Raw genomic sequence first — 16,579 nt, forward strand, 5'->3', positions numbered from 1 at the left:
AAGTACTTTCCTTATAGGTAAGTGAATGGAAGATAGTATATGTATGCTAATAGTTTAAACTACAATTCAACAAAATTATGCACAATTACTAAGAATTGTTATTCAATGATATATGCTGCAGATTAAATATTCCAGGCATCTACTAAAAAGGAATATCGCAACCCACCAATATTAATATCTACTGAACTTTAAAACTTTATTATGTACAAAAGTTAATAATGTGTGCATCTTTCAATAAAAGAATAAAAAAATTAAAGATTTTGTACTATAAGGTGTTTATACAAACTATTAAATAAAATCATATATATGCAAGGACTCTTAAAAATGTAGCTACAAATGTTAATATGTACCTCAACCCATTTTCTGTAAAATAATATGAAGCATGGTGCAGAATAGTAATGTATATGCACAGTAAAGTTGTAAATATTTTATTGTTAATCTTTGAAGTTTACATTGTAACAGATTTGTTTTTCATGTTTTGAGCACAAGAATACCAATCCCGTAGGAAGAGTGTAAATATGCATCATAGTTCTTAGAGAACTATCACATTTAGAAATCAACTCATATTTTCGTATTGCATGTTACAATTAATTTGTACATTTTTTTAATATTTATGCAACTTAAACGTAGAGTTTTGGATTGCTTGACATTGTGAAGTTTTGTTAAATTATGTACTAGTTAAGTGCAAAAAATATTAAGAATATATTTATATATACACACACCAGGGTAAAAAGAAAGGAATAACTTTGCAGATGTTAGAAGTAGTTTCTTCGAAGCCCACTTATTGTCTTCGAAGATTTCCTTTTAGAAATTCCAAGAATAGTCTCCAGTTCCTAGGTCTCCACCCTCTGGATAGTCTCTCTAAAGATAAGACAAAATACAGTGAATACAAGAAAATACAGGAAGAAATGGAGCAGAGAATACAAGAATCCAAAATAGTGCATCAGAATACACATAATGCATCAAAGTCTGCTTGAAAATGCATCAATTAAGAAGATCAGAAACGATCATGTCAAAGAAACCAAAAATTAAAAGTTAAACTGTGCCATTTGGAGCATCACAAGTACATCTACCTTAATTTTGATGCATTTCAAATCCTGCTTAGATGTAACGTGGGTTATATAGAGCTTCCCTTCTAAGGTTGTAATGACACTTACAGAAGGCTGCAAAGGTAAATTTAGGGCGAAAATGATAAAACAAATCTATAATGGGGTGTTGTCAAAAATTGGAGGGGTGGTTAGCGAAGGGGTAGCCTAGGGGGAGATGATTTTTAAAAAATCATAAGAATCACACACACATTATTTTCACCCAATACCCTTAAAGAGTCGTTCATATAGATTATGATAGGGATTCGAAAACAACATAAGCTGCGTCTTAAACACATAAACATACACAATTTCAGTTATAACTTGTAGGTCAAGTTATGTCAGTATAATTTCTATATTTTACCATATTTCAATTATCTCATTGTTTAAAATTGTTTTATCCTTCTCAGAACAATTTTTCCTCAGTCTAGTTCTCGTTGCAGAGGCTCCAAGTCTCCTTAAATCCAGGCCTGCCAGTTACTAATGCAGCAATAACAATATCAGTTTTGTCTCTTCAAATTGTTGCACTGATAACAATATTACTGATATCTTGACTACATTACAAGTCAGTATATTGTTTACCTTATTACAAACAATTACCAAAGTTGGTCATTGGCAATGTTATCTCTTGCTCATAGAAATCAATGTATAAGTGTAGCATTCAAGTACGAGGTGAATACTTAGGGGTATTATAAATTGAGTAATGTTTTGCAACCAGAGCAAAGCAATAAAGTTACAATAAGTTCAAGGTATAATTGATTAAATCACTTTAACTATAGCTACAATATGTTTTGTCTTCCTACACAGGCTTAACACATGCTGTTCTAAGCGATCACAGTGACAGAAACACAGTTAAAACAATAAGAACCATGGCAGACATGGTTTTGTTGGCAGGAAAGTTAACACCAATAACAACAACAGTTTTACATTAGATTGGCAGTGTAACACCGCTCCGCAACTATTTATATTATTGTTGGTTGTTATTGTCTCAAATAGAGTAACGGAAAACTAATGGGATGTTTCTGCACTCCATTTTAAAAAGTACATTCCTTTTGGCCCTAAGAAAAATTATTATTATTATTAAAATAATATATAAAACAGTTAAACAGTAACTGCAGTTACCAGCAGCGTGGTAACTTGCTCCAGGGGTAGCTGGGACAGGGTATATTGGAAGAGAGCCACTCAAGGCAGTCCGTAGTATTGTCCTCCAGAGGGGGTCCGCCTTTGCATGACGTCACCAGACATTTCTATAGGGTGATCAGGCCGTTGGTATAAAACTTAATAGTAAAAATCATCATAATATTATTCATATATATGAATTTTTTGATGTGAGATCACATAACTCAACTTCAAGACAAAAAAATCTTTTACATGGTTATAACTTTCGATTATTATTGATTCAGAACTATAAAAGTTAATAACAATGCATTTTAGTATTTAAAAAAAAATATCATCAATATGGCAGTTACACACAAGCTGGTCCCCACGTGAGAGGTCGTAGGTTCGAATCCTAGATAACACCAATATAATTGAGAGAGAAATATCTCCTACAAGACTTTATATAATTTAAAGATTCAGTTTCCAATAAATTTGACAAGCTTTGTTGTCAATCCGGATGGGCTATAGTTTATTAACATTTTTACGAAAGTGTAACATTCAATTGTAAATAGGAATGTTTTTCTCCATGAATCCAGTGTCTGTGAAATAGAGGGGAACGACGATTATTTGTAATGTGAAGCAATTATGTATGTTTTACATGCATATGCACAATAACGACGCCGTTGCCTAGCCGCTCAGATAACAACATTGTACTGCTTCGTCAATTGCTTCTGGCAATATACAACTGATAACTAGTCACATCCAATTCCAGCAAGGGTTTCGGATAGACCAAAGTACGATTCAGTTTCTTGTTGATGTGGAACAAAGCTCAAGAGGTCATCATGCATGCCAGATACAGATTATACTCTTTCTAAAACATCTGACCTCCTGGAAATGTTCCTAAAGACTATATTTGTTCTCTGTTTTAGCAAAGGATGCTGGGAAAAGAGCAAGACCCTTCAGCTGTTATTCAATAACGGTTTCTGCGTCATTACTAATTAGTTACCAAACTCTGAACAATGTTTAGATTCTTGTGGTTCTCTAAGACTTTCATCAGTGGGAACAAAAAGCGCTTATCAAATTTCTAAATTGTCGCTAGAACTGACATTGCAGTATCTTATATAAAACAGATACAGGGTGTCCTTGTAACTCCAAGGCGAAAGTTAGTAAGATACTAATCCTGCACAACTTATTGAATGAATCTACCAACCCCATTACTCAGAGAAACCTATAGTTCCGTCTGCATTAGTTAATTACGTACTTGCTGCTAAAATTCTGGTACGCCAGCACTGGCGCTATATGCACCCATCACTTCATTTGTAGGAATATTTGATTTGATTTTGTTATTTACGTCGCTTTTCTGCCTGTTTTGACTAATCGTGACGATGAGAAAGTGATGCACCGACACTCACAAAGAGCATCCATGCCCTGGAAGGGACTCGAACGCTTCAAAGCCCTGGGCTAACCACTCCTCCACGCCGGTCGACAGTGGGCTGAAGTCCATTTTATGCACAGATGTGATAATCAGGACTGGACCTACAGTTTAAAGTGTGCCTCCACCGGGTACCGAACCTCTTGATTACAAAGCGACGACGTTACCACTACGCCATCCAAGATGCCCATGATACAGTGTACAATCCGGATGTAAATAACATAAGAGTTTGAATTACACGATATGTAATATGTACAGACAGCTGCAATATAAATAACACATCAAGATCTTGATAGATCTTATGGCGTTATGTGTGTTGCCTAACTCTATGAGAATGAACGAACTTCAGACGGAAGGTTATCCGTCTGAAATATCCAAAATATCCCATGGATATAACAAAGATATGTACCGTAGACTTATAGATAGTATGTTGACATGCAACGAATATTTCACGTTAGACATATTGTAGACATCACAAAAGGTGAAGTGCATATTCAGAAACAGATATCTGAAACCGGACATCTAATGGACATCCATGGATGGTATACATATTGTGGATATCCAATGAATGTCTCTCGGATATTTGTGCTGCATTGGTTTATTGCACACTGGTAACTATAATTGAGCGTTGGAAACACTGCAGTCTTCGTTAATGGTTGTTTTGGGTCCACTTTATACACAGATAGGCTAATCGGAACTGTAATATGCCTCCGTCGAGTATCGAACCAGAGATCCTTTCGTTACCACTACGCCATCGGAGGCTCCTCGATGTATTCGTGGCGACATATTCAGCACACCGCGCTACGAAACCAGAGGTCCTAGGTTCAAATCTTAGTTAACGCATGATGTATCAATGTTCTACAATCCATTTCATTATCCTCATCGTCGTGGTCCACTATATGCCTCCACCGGGTATCGAACTCGGGTCCCCTTGATTACAAGTTGACGACGTTAACGCTACTCTATCGGGGAGGTTTCCACGTAAAATAGCCGACACAGTTTTAAAAATAAAAATGTAAAGTAAGCAACACTGAAGTACCTGCCTCCAATCAGCAGCTAGTACAAGGTCCTGCACCGTCCTTTGCTGTCCTTTCTCTGGCCGGGCGAACAACTGGAACTCCCTCTGCTTCTGAGTGGAGCTACTATTACGGCTCCAGTGTTCAACGACTTGACGCTTCGATTCCTCCTAGGAGCGCACTCGACTGTCGACAGCTCACAGAAGAGCAACGTGCAGACGAGGAGAATGGCTAGGACGAAATTCCAAATCTTCATGGCTACTAACCTCTGGATGGAGTCTCCTTAAATTGCCAATCTTCCATCGAAAGCTCTGGCAATTTCCATTAATATCACGTGATGGACATTCTTAAAGAACATGATCAATATTATAGACGGTCCATAGAGGTCGCGTTGGACTGATAAGTGTATTTTGCGATGTGAATTATCGCATGAACTTTTAACACTTCGAAAAAAAAATGGCGGGTGTTTTGAAGGTCATGACGACTTAACGATGAAAAAAGATATATTGATACTCATAGGGATGTTGTAAACAAGTTTGAACTCTGGTTACGACACCGCATTCGAAAGATACCATGTAAAGATATTTTACATATATTTTACTCCTCAAACTAATCATTTACTTTGAAACGCAGGATAAAGTTATTCAAAACTTTTTCAATATTGCGGATAGGTGGCGCCAAGGTCTAAAATTAATACATAAGGTGTTTACAATGGAAGGTTAGTGGCATATGAAGTTGGGAAACAAAAATAAAATGTTTTTTGTTTATTTCCTTTCCCACATTCAATGATTGTAATCAATGAAAATTCTGGTGGACTAACTAGCAAAAATACTGAAATCTCTCGTAAGTGTTACACAATGTATAGCAGTTAAAGAGCCATTTATGCAAGCTCTCAAGTGTGGAGCTAGCCACATTGAGGTCAGCACAAATACGAAATAACTGAAAGGTTCTTGGCTCCACAATCTGTGAATTGTTTACAGCTGTTTCAACAATGAAGGACAAAAAAGTAGGATTGTTTTAGACTACAGCAAACGCGGTCAAAAGCCTTGACGAAATTAGTCGGGGGGAAAACATTCCATTTTGCGATTTTGCAAAACAAGGGTGTACATTTAGAGTTTAGCATATTTAGAATACTTTTAGGCGTAAGTATATACATGTGATACCTCTGATGTGGAAATTGAACTCGTAGTATTTAGTAAATTTAGTAAATAATTATTTAGTAAATAATACGAATTCAATTTCTGCATCACAGGTATCACATGTACTATATACTTACGCCTAAAAAAATATTCTAAGTGTGCTAAACTCTAAATGTACACCGTAAAGGAGAGCCGAATCTAAACTAAATTCACAGTCCATCAAAAACTCAAAGTTTCACTACCTAGGTATACATATGCTTGCGAATTGAATGCAACTAGATTTACAAATATTGGTTGCCTCATGAAACACTATCGGTCTAATATTAGAATGAATTTCTGCAGTCGCTCGAGAAATATCCTATTGTTCAATGTTGGTCTTCGTTCAGTAGGGACAAGAGTTTAAACAGCCCCACATTGTCGCTGACACAACCAACCACTCCAGAACAATGCAATCGGCTTGAAAATGCGTCATCATCTTTCTTAAGAAAACAGCAGCGATAAAATCACTTTACTCTGAATTTCTATGAGTATATTTGAGAGGGCAACTGTCCCCCTTGCCCCCCCCCTTGCGAATACAACCCTCCTATAATTATATTTCTTCTACTACACCCCTCACATTCGTTTCAAAACCACAGAGAGGAAGAAAGATTGATTGATTGATTTGTTGTTTTAAGTTCACTTTATGCACAGGAAGGCTAATCAGGACTGGACCTACAGTTTAAAGTGGGATCCGAACCACTGTGCCATGTGCCTCCAGCGGGTATCGAACCCGGGACACCTTGATTACAAGGCGAAAATTCCTTTCCAAGTCACTCCTCAAAAGACCCCACTCCCTTTCTGAACACAACAGTATTTCTCCTTTTAAATAATAATAACAAGCTCACCGTCTAATTATAGATTGTCCTGCACCGTCCTCTGGAATCAAGCCTTTGACCTTGAGGACAACTCGTCTCTGGAACCACTATTATGTTCATAGGGGCCACTGGAGGATGTGTTGTGGTACGCACCGCTCTGGACTCAACCACAGGAGCTCCACTATGAAGGACCAAGACGACAAGAGTGAACACTAGGACTCGGGTTGAAATCATGGCTCGTAGCTTGCACACACGCTGGCAGAACGAAGCACGCACCGAAAGTTGATTGTTGAGCTCGTGTGACCTTGGGAGTATTACCGGATGCAACAATCGATCAGTCTTGACACCCTGATCGATCTCTTGTCTTGCTGTTGTGACCACTCGTATCTTAATGTCCACTGCAAACTTCAGAGCAGAGTTGCAAACATCTGAGGGAATAATTTCCCTTTCAAGGGACAAAATTTCCCTCTCCATGGGCCAAAATTTCCCTTCATGTTACATTGTTGTTTTAAGCCCACTTTATGAACATATGGTCTAATCTGGACTGGACATACAGTTCAAAGTGAGATCCGAAACAAGGCGGGATGTGCCTCCACCGGGTGTCGAACCCGGGGCCCTTTGATTGGAAGGCGTTACGTTACCACTACGCTAACAGGGAGGAAAAATTTCCCTTCACAAGAAATATTAAGAAATATAATAATAATAATAATAATATGTACGAATAGTAGTAGTAGGTGTCTCAGGTTCTAACTACCCCTGTCAGGTATGAATGTACACTTCTGTTCAAATATAGTGGCATATACTTCAACTGTTAATCCCGAAAAAGTGTGTCACATTTTGTGAACAGGAGTGTACAATTTTCTTTGTTATATTACTAGTTTCACAAGGTCATCATTCATCCTTATCATTGCTATAAACCGAAGATGTGGAAATGTGACGATACATATTTACACACAAATATACACAACAGTAGAGATAAGGCCGGCTACCGTGGCGGAGTGGTTAGCACATTGCGCTACGACGCCAGGGCTCCCGGGTTCGAATCCTGGCCGTTGCATGTTTGTGAGTGTCCATTCATCAATTTTACCATATCATCACTCATCCCCACCTTCGCAAATTAGCCAAACGTGGCACAAAAAGCGAGGTAAAATAAAACAAATCAAGTAGAAATAAGAAGGAACAGCAAGAAATGATGGATACGAAATTAAAAGCCACATATTCTGTAATAATAATGAATCTAATTTCAAATTTCTCTGAAATTTTCGTACCTTTTTATCAAAATTCCCTCCGAATTTCCCTGTGAAATGGGAAATTTACCTTCATGTAGCAACACTGCTTCAGAGTGCACTGTAATCACGGGCATGGAGTATTGACCTTGCCCGTTGACATGGCATCGGTGTTTCCTAAGTTTTGGCTCCTTGCGAAATACCCCGTTGCCGTGTGTCTGACCTCTCGAAAACAGTATACCGGAACGGTATGCTTTTTCAAAAATAGGGCCTTATCTGCAATAAGTACTAAATACGAGGGGCGTTTAAAAATTACAAACTGAGAATATCCGGAAAGGGGGCGTGCCCAGGAAAAAGTACGGGACGGGTTTTGAAAGCCGTAATTATGAATATACACACAGACAGGCAGAGAAATAGAGAGATTGAGTTTTGTATTTTTGCTATTTAGTGTGGTTGAATTCGATTTTTGGCTAATCGTGACGAAAGGAATAAGAGATGTAAAACCGATGAAATAGACTCGAACCCGGGAACTTTGGTGACGTGATTAGGAGCTTTCGGACAGGATGTAAACTTGTCCTATGATACTTTTACTGGCTTTAAGCACAACAACACTTAATAACTAGGGACGTTGATTTTCGCAAATGCATTTAAACTGACAAATGTTAATTGTTGTAAAAATGTGTTTATGTATGTGTACTGTCATGTTCCAAACATATTTTTCGCGCATTTAAAATCGCGAAATAACGCGAATTTCGCATAAAATGCGAATTGTGACCTTTCTCGCAAATTTCAACAAATTTTGTGCTTAAAATCAGAAAAATACACCTCGAAAATTCAACTTTCCTTATGTTCTAGTAGGTTAAAAAAAAATTTTAAATGTACCACATATATACGCTTGTTATACCGCGCAAGTATTCCAAAATTTTATCCGCAAAAAAAAAAACTATGGTGCGTGTTATAGATGGAAAAATACCAACAGTTACAGACAACCACGTGTAAATTGATGTTTCACCCGATTTTCAACTATCTATCGGAATGTTCTTTGGCATCACCGATCAAAGCAACATAATTGTGGCGGAGATCGAGTGCGCATCTACCGTCACATAGGAGCCGTATCATCGGTTTCCTAGAAATAGAAAACAACTTCCTCAACAATCGTTTCCACTAGAGACAGGAGGTAGGCCACGTGACTTACAAATTTAAATACTATATTTAAAAGCACAATTAGGTATATCTATCTATAAAACTGGATGTATGTGTGTATATATGTATGTTTGTTCCGTCATAACTCTCGAACGCCTGGAGCAATTTCAACCAAACTTGGTACACATATGACTTACAATCTGGAAATAACTGCTGTGGGGGTAAGACACACCTGGCACCCCTAGAGCTGGGGGTGGGAAGGGGTGACATGTAAAAATAATCGAAAACGACCGATATTAGTGTGGAATCCACAGCTTTCGGGGTCGCTAAGATGAATGGTGACACTCCCAATGCCGTTCAATTTATTTATTCTTGCTCCTGGAGGTGGAACTGAAAATGTTGTTCATAATCAAGTTCCTAGTGAATTTGTAAAAGATTTTACTTTATGATTTGTATACTGTACATATATTATTAAATACCTGTAAAAAAATTAGTTACATTTTACACTATAGTTAGAATTCATTATTTTCCTGTCTAATAGAAGATTGGGATAAATAAATACCCGAGCAACACCAGGTAATCAGCTAGTTTGGTATAAAACTATTCTAAAATAAAGACGTGAATTGAGGGCTAAAAGTGGTAAGTGCCAAAAGCGAAATTGTTGGGAAATCGCATCGTTCCGCACATCAGCCCGTAAGAACGTGCACACTAAAGACCTCTTTACACGCCATTTGAACTACTTAGAGGGCTACCAGCCACATTTCGCGTTTACCACATTAAAGAGCATGGCACATTTCACAGTTTAACATGGAAAACGGCGTTTGGATTATTGTGGCACTTACAGCGTTTACCAATTTTAGTCTTCAATTTTGAGAAATATAACACCGCAAAGTACGTAATACAAACAATACCACATTTATAAAATAACACCGAAATATTGAAGTACTAACGAACTTGTCTCTGGGTGTGGGGGTGGGGGGGAGGGTAAACTTGTCCTAGGATATTTTTACCAAGAGGTAAGGATGTCCTGTTACAACGGGTCTGCTATACAGACTGTAGCATCACCGTTGTAATGAAAATTATACTAAAACAATTAATAAAAGTATTTCCGTAACTAATTCATGTAAACAACTTTAAGACAGTAGGCTAAGAGAAATTCTGTGATACTGCCTTAGAAGATGTTGTTGATAAAAAAAACAATACAATTACAGAGAGGCTAATGGAGTCTCGATTTCACTTTGGGCATGTATATCGCCACTTTAACTTCAGAAGCCGAGCCAGCCGACGCTAACATCATCCGTTGCGATCGCCACAATAGAGAACGTCCAGCCAACGCCCGAGTTGAGAACGCACAGCCGACGCTTGAGAGAAGGAGAGATACGCGACGTCGAGGGAAAGTGAAAGTGCCAAATATCATCACCACCGCTCTTCGTCGCGGTTGACACCCAGGAAAGATGGACGACCCGACGATGTAGTAGAGTCTGGTGTAGTATTCTTCTGTCGATTCACATCCACGTACGAATATATTGTTTTCTGTCAACGCCCTACCACAAAAGCCGAAATCACATTGATTCGCGATTCTCAATGTTTCTCAGGAATTCCGAACCTAACTTTCGTGTCTTGTATTTTGAGTAATTGTTATATCATAGGTCGTTTCATGTTTATATTTTTTTTATCTGTTAAATGTCAGTATTTTATGATATAGCTCCTTTGTTGCGTTAAATTCCATTGTAACTTTTGAATGTGTGCTTCATTGTAATGTAATCAGCCGCCCAGTCGATTCAATATCGATGGTTGACTGTTTAATCTTTTATTTCTTGAATGTGTATGTCAAATTGCTCAGGTCGTGCAAGTGTGGTATGCTCTATTGTAGAGTGATATTGTAATTTTTGCTCCCACCGATGATTAATTGAAATATTCCGGCAGCTGGAGCCTAAGTAGAGGTGTAATTGTTTTCGAAGGACGAGAGAGGCTTGTTGTAATACCCCCGTCCGAGAAATTTGGGTAAATGTCATGCTTGCGGCACAGATGTTCATTTGAACGAAAGGTTCAACCACGCCGACCTATTTTTGTCGGATAATTGTTTTTTTCCGAGGGCTGGCGCATATTGATAATAATGAGCACAGGACCAGAAAGATTAAACACCTAATTCAAGTTGAATTTACACAAAAAGGAAGAATACGTTGATGAAATACGAGCTTTGTATGTGTACTTTCATGTTGAAATGTCCCAGGAGAAAGAATGAGTGAGAGAATGAAAGAATGAGTCAGGGGGACCTATAAGGTGTTTGTTATGTAAATATTTTGATTCCAATATATACATATTTTACTGTTCGTACGAGTTATCATTGATGTTTACAGGTACCAGGTGTATCAGGTACAATGCTATTTGCTGTGTTTTTTCTAGTGCCGACAGATGTCAGGTAAAATGCAAGGTGATATATTTCTAGCTATTTTATCCCCATTCCCGCATTGCAGAGGGGGCCACTCCGCGACTTGCACGTTATTGGCTAGAGCTTGTGACGTCACCAAGCGGACACGAGAGGAAGAAAGCTATGAGTAGAATGTAACAGATGGCCCATGAAACGCTGTGTTTTCATGCATCTTTTGATATTATACACCAAAGCTGTTAATTTAATTTGACAACAAGAGATCAAATACGCGATAGAAGAATACACTTATTCCGAAACAATGCATAGTTTATGTTTCATACATTATATGCGTGATATCTTGTCCCTGTAGGCTGTAATCCACTGCCAGCTTTTCTTTCCAGCTAACCTATTGCATTTATTTTAAATGTCTAATTCTAAGGAAAGTTCTTGTCCGGGCATATTCTGATATGACTTTTTACTGAATGTCCTGGAATTTCCCTTTAATATTTTTACGCTACTTTTCAGATTCTCCAGTTGATCGCCAAGATGAGGATAAATTTGTTTTTGTTATTTAGTGTCTTCTTCCACTTTTGGCTAATTGCGACGAACAGGATGAGTGATGATTAGTTTAAATTGATGAAGGGACAATCGCAGCAGGCACGTATCCAAGGGGGAGCTTAGGGGGCTTGAACCCTCCGAAAGTTTGCGGTTTACAATAGTTAAAATGAGGTTTTTGGTTTCTTGTGGTGTGAAATAAAATAACGTGACGATAATTTAAGGAGAGAAATAATTATCGAGTCAAGCATGTATGCAAGGTGGGAATCAGGGGACTCCAGCACCCCATTCAGGAAATTACGCTACATAAAATTAGGTTCATGGCTTCTTAAATAATGTGATGATAATTTGAGATAAATAATTTTCGAGCCAAGACACAGAATGTTCTATAACCCTGTTATTGTTAATAGCGCGCACCCAAGGTGGGATCAGGGGGCTGGAGACCCCCCTTAATTTTTTCAGTTTACACTACATAAAATTAGTTTTTTTGTTTGTTTTTTATTTGATTTATTTTATTTTACTTCGCGTTTTGTTCCTCTTAGCTAATTTACGAAGATGGGAATGAGTGATGAAATGATGAAAACGATAAATGGACATTCACATACAACCATGGCTAAGCGGGATTCGAACCCGGGACCCTTGTGCTAACCACTCAGCCACAGGATCCGGCAAAATTGGGTTTTTGTTTTCTTGAATAGTGTGCTGATAATATATAAGAAGAGAAATACTTACGAAGGCATGTTAAAGTTATGTTAAACTTTATATTCTTTGGCAACCTGGAAAGGTCATTCATTATCGAAATATTGCTATTTGATGTTGCTCGAAGTTTTTTTTTTCGTTGCAGTTTCAAGATACTATCCCTTTTCTGTTACTTATAGCTTTTGGGAGAGGGGGGCAAGTGCCTCTGTGTACCCTACCATAATATGTGCCAATGCGACACAATATATTAAAAATTTGCCCCCTCTAGGATTGACTTCGCCCCCCCCCCCCACACAAAGAATTCCTGGCTACGGGCCTGATTGAATAGCTTCTTTGGTCATTATTTACATGACATTTCTTCTCATTGATTGACGAGAAGATTGAAAGGATGTGCAGGGGAGAAACGCCTGTCCTGTAAGTCGTACATTATATTTTCAGCACAATTTCTCAACAAACGCACATAAAGTAAAGTAACAGTGCAATTGTTAATTAGTGTTCGCTACCTACGAGATGTTCAAAGTATTATTTTCGCGGACGATGTTTCAACTTCAAAGCTAATAAATCTTATCTTGCACTCGATATTCAATGAAGCAATACTTAGAAACTGAGTTCCGATTGTGTAAAGGTTTTTGAAAGTTGCATACGTGATGATATGGAAGGCGAGTGTGGAAGATAAGGCCGGAGGCGCATCCACAAATTTTTATCTGGAGGGAGAAAGTACCAGGATAAACGTACCAATAATAATAATAGTAATAATAATAACATTAATAATGGCATTATTATTACTAGTGGTAGTAGTAGTAGTATCAAAGACGTTATTATCCTCATAAATTACGCAAAAGGGAGGTAGATGTCTGTGCTAAAGCATTTATTTTGAACAAACGATTTGAAACCAATAAGTTGCTGACCAAGGCAGTTTATTAAGATAAAAACACTTAACACGTAACGTTAATATGGAAACAAGGCTTAATTATATTACAAACGATTTGAAATATTTTTTCAACACCAGAAATTTTACATTAGCTAATAATTTAAAACAAGTACAAAAACTGTATTTTTGAATGGCAGAAAATGAATGATAAATGCATGCCGAAGATATTTTTCTTGTACATATAACATGTATAACTTTCATATGTTTTACACATATGCAACATGGAGCGACATAAAATAAGAAAATACATATGCAAGATGCTAACACTAAATTATGTACGTATTCAAAGTTTTTTCATTACATATATACAAAACATATTATTTAAATACATCACATTACAAAAAACAATTATATTGCGAGCGAAGCGAGAAAGAAAATTTTTTGATCCAATTTTTGCAATTTAAAACAATATTGATTTAATAAGGAACAAATAATATCACATGGCGCCAAGGCATTCTGTCTTTCACATTTTTTTAAAAAAATAGATTATTTGGCGCCCATGGCCGACTCCCGACGCCCCCTAGCTACGTCTCTGAACTTGACGAGACTGAGAAAAGCTGGCACTGCAAGCAAAGCGAGCAAGAAAATTTTACGAAATGTGTTTTTATTTGTATAAAATTTGAAATAGAAGGGGGCAATTTCTCCTCTGTGCCCCCTGCAGGTGCCTTTGGCCATCAATGTTTGACCCCCCCCCCTAGAATTGACTTCCGTCGAAGGTTGGGAGACAATGCCCCTGCCCTCCCCTGTGGTTGCTCCACTGGGTAAGTCCGAAATTTGGAGGAACAAATTGAATCAATCCTGCTACAGCAAGTTTTTGGGAAGCGATGATCACTTTATTCCAGGCGATTTTCTTCTATTATTATTGCACGTGGCAAGAGCACAAACAAATTGATTTGTTCTCCTTCTACCGGCATTCAAGAAAAAGTGTGTATAAGTAAATAATTGACCCATTTATCTCAAGCTTCCGTATACGATAACGAAGTAAGTTCCATTCTGTCCGCTTAATGACGTCATAGCGCGCACAGAATCATGGGAGAAAATCTCGGAACCTCGGGAATGGCCTACCTTATAAAGGTACCTTGCCCGCATTGAAAGGATAGCGTTACCGTCCAGAACCCGAACTCAACATGAATTGTTTGATATTGCATAATTGGCATTCCTGCCGTTTGTGCGGTGGTGTTAACTTTGACGTTATATCAGGGGACCATTAGAAGCGTAACCTTGGTTATGGGCCGGGAGTCTCACGGAATCGAACTCTGCACTGATCAGGATTTCAGCGCCTCTAGCGGAGAAAAGTGGAGTTTGAGCGAGCACAGAAAATCATACTTGCGAGGTCAAAAGCACCGAGACTAGAAAAATCGTAGCGGTCCATGACTATACAGTTGGATTAAGTGTGTTACAGTGTTTGGAGTCACGACAAAACAAATAAAAATAATACTTTCTTTTACTTATGTGTTTAGTTACAAATTGTGGTTTGCTAAGTTGTTTCATCAAGTTAATTCAACTTTGTATTCAGAGTATCTATATCAGAAACGGATAACAGCTAATATCCAGCCATTAATCTTTCAGAACATTTTAATCTAACGTGTTTGGACGCTGTTAAGATATCTTACGGGATTATATTGTTTAAAGTTGGCAAGCCTGCCCATTTCATAAAGAAGTTGGTAGTGGCAGCGTCGTTGCGGGACTCGGGGACCCGACGTCCCTCTCTCCTTTTATCATCTTAGCCTGCCATGGTTCTTGATAGTCCTTGTTTCGCAAAACAATTCACTGCATATGATCTCACGGAATCAAGCATACGCAAATCAACTCACTGGCAGTCACTCGCTGACGGTTCGCAAAAAAACTAAGTCCACGAAAACAATAAGTATACGGGAGTCTAGCGCGGAGGTGCTCTCGCCACAAAAATCCTGCCAAACTGTCTTGCAATTTTATACCTGATTAAAAAATGTCAGTTGGGAAGACTCTAAAAGGAGCGTCGCTTTCGTTCCACCGGGGTACATGAACCTTGGATCTATTGTTTTTCAGCTCGGTCAAGAGCGTGTCTTCAGGTAGGTGCAGCGGATTAAGTCCTCACCTCACTCGGGTCTGTCTTAGGAATCCGGAGTTGGACTATGAATCGCCTATAAAAAACCAATTCGCCCTTACGTCGTGGATACTCATTTGATCTCCTTTAAATTAAATCCAGACATCATTCATGACGTACCGCTTCGGTTGTCCAAATTTCATGTAGATCCGTCGACGGGAAACGGGAGATATTTCATAAGGTCGATATTCGTACAGGTGCAACGTAAGGATGAACCTTGTTGACGATTCTGTTCGTGACTCAGAGAACCTGTCCCCCAACTCTCGTTGTCTTGCTCGGATTTCATTTTCACAACAGATACATATGAACTATTCAAATTATGGTTAATTATACATAATGAAAAATATTGAACTGCGATTTACATGTCACTGAATACCGTGACAAATGTCACGTTTTTGTGCGCAATGAAGTGTTAGCGGTAAAGTGAATGTATCGCTTGAATATGAAGCCAGGTAAAGGACGGAAAGACACTGTTTCAATATGCACATATTAAACACCGGAACAAGAACAATCTCTAGGCAAGAACGTTTAGCACACCCTGTGGGAAAGGAGATGCAGTAGCCACTAGCACTGTCAAACGGTTGGAACTTGAAGTTACGAAGCCACACACTGCGCTTAAGAAACTTGTAGAGTGATTTACTAATCTTCATCAAATTACATTGTATGGTGTCTATTACTTGTATTACATTTTGTGTTTACATTGAAACATTGAAACAGGAAAACATATTTTTGCTTCTTTAAAACATCGGGAAATACTTTTTATTGCACGTTATGTAGAATAAGTAGCTACCTGTTAGTATATTCATTCTATCTCAAGCCATAAACTGCACATGGGTTTATTGCTTATAAAGGAGAAAACATCTCAGGAAATGCGTATTCGTGTGCTACACTTCGTGTGTTCAGTTTCTGACAATTTTTTCCTATCTGCATATTGCAACACTAGC

At 38.1% G+C, this 16,579-nt stretch overlaps 1 protein-coding gene across 4 annotated transcripts in view; it reads right to left on the bottom strand.

Moving 5' to 3' along the window:
- Positions 1-412: 412 nt before the first annotated feature.
- Positions 413-16,579, bottom strand: part of LOC145997308 (uncharacterized) — a 67,813-nt gene continuing 51,646 nt past the window's right edge. For 2 of the 4 annotated variants that reach the window (XR_014442885.1, XM_083134210.1), the window contains exon 2: positions 413-861. The gene's annotated coding sequence lies outside the window, so the exon portion shown is untranslated. Of the gene's footprint in view, positions 862-4,654; positions 6,301-16,579 lie in introns of those variants that run through there. The other 2 variants (XR_014442887.1, XR_014442886.1) reach the window with 2 other exon arrangements.

The sequence above is a fragment of the Lepisma saccharinum genome, chromosome 13 (assembly GCF_977018435.1).
Source record: "Lepisma saccharinum chromosome 13, izLepSacc3.1, whole genome shotgun sequence".
Taxonomy (NCBI): Eukaryota; Metazoa; Arthropoda; class Insecta; order Zygentoma; family Lepismatidae; genus Lepisma; species Lepisma saccharinum.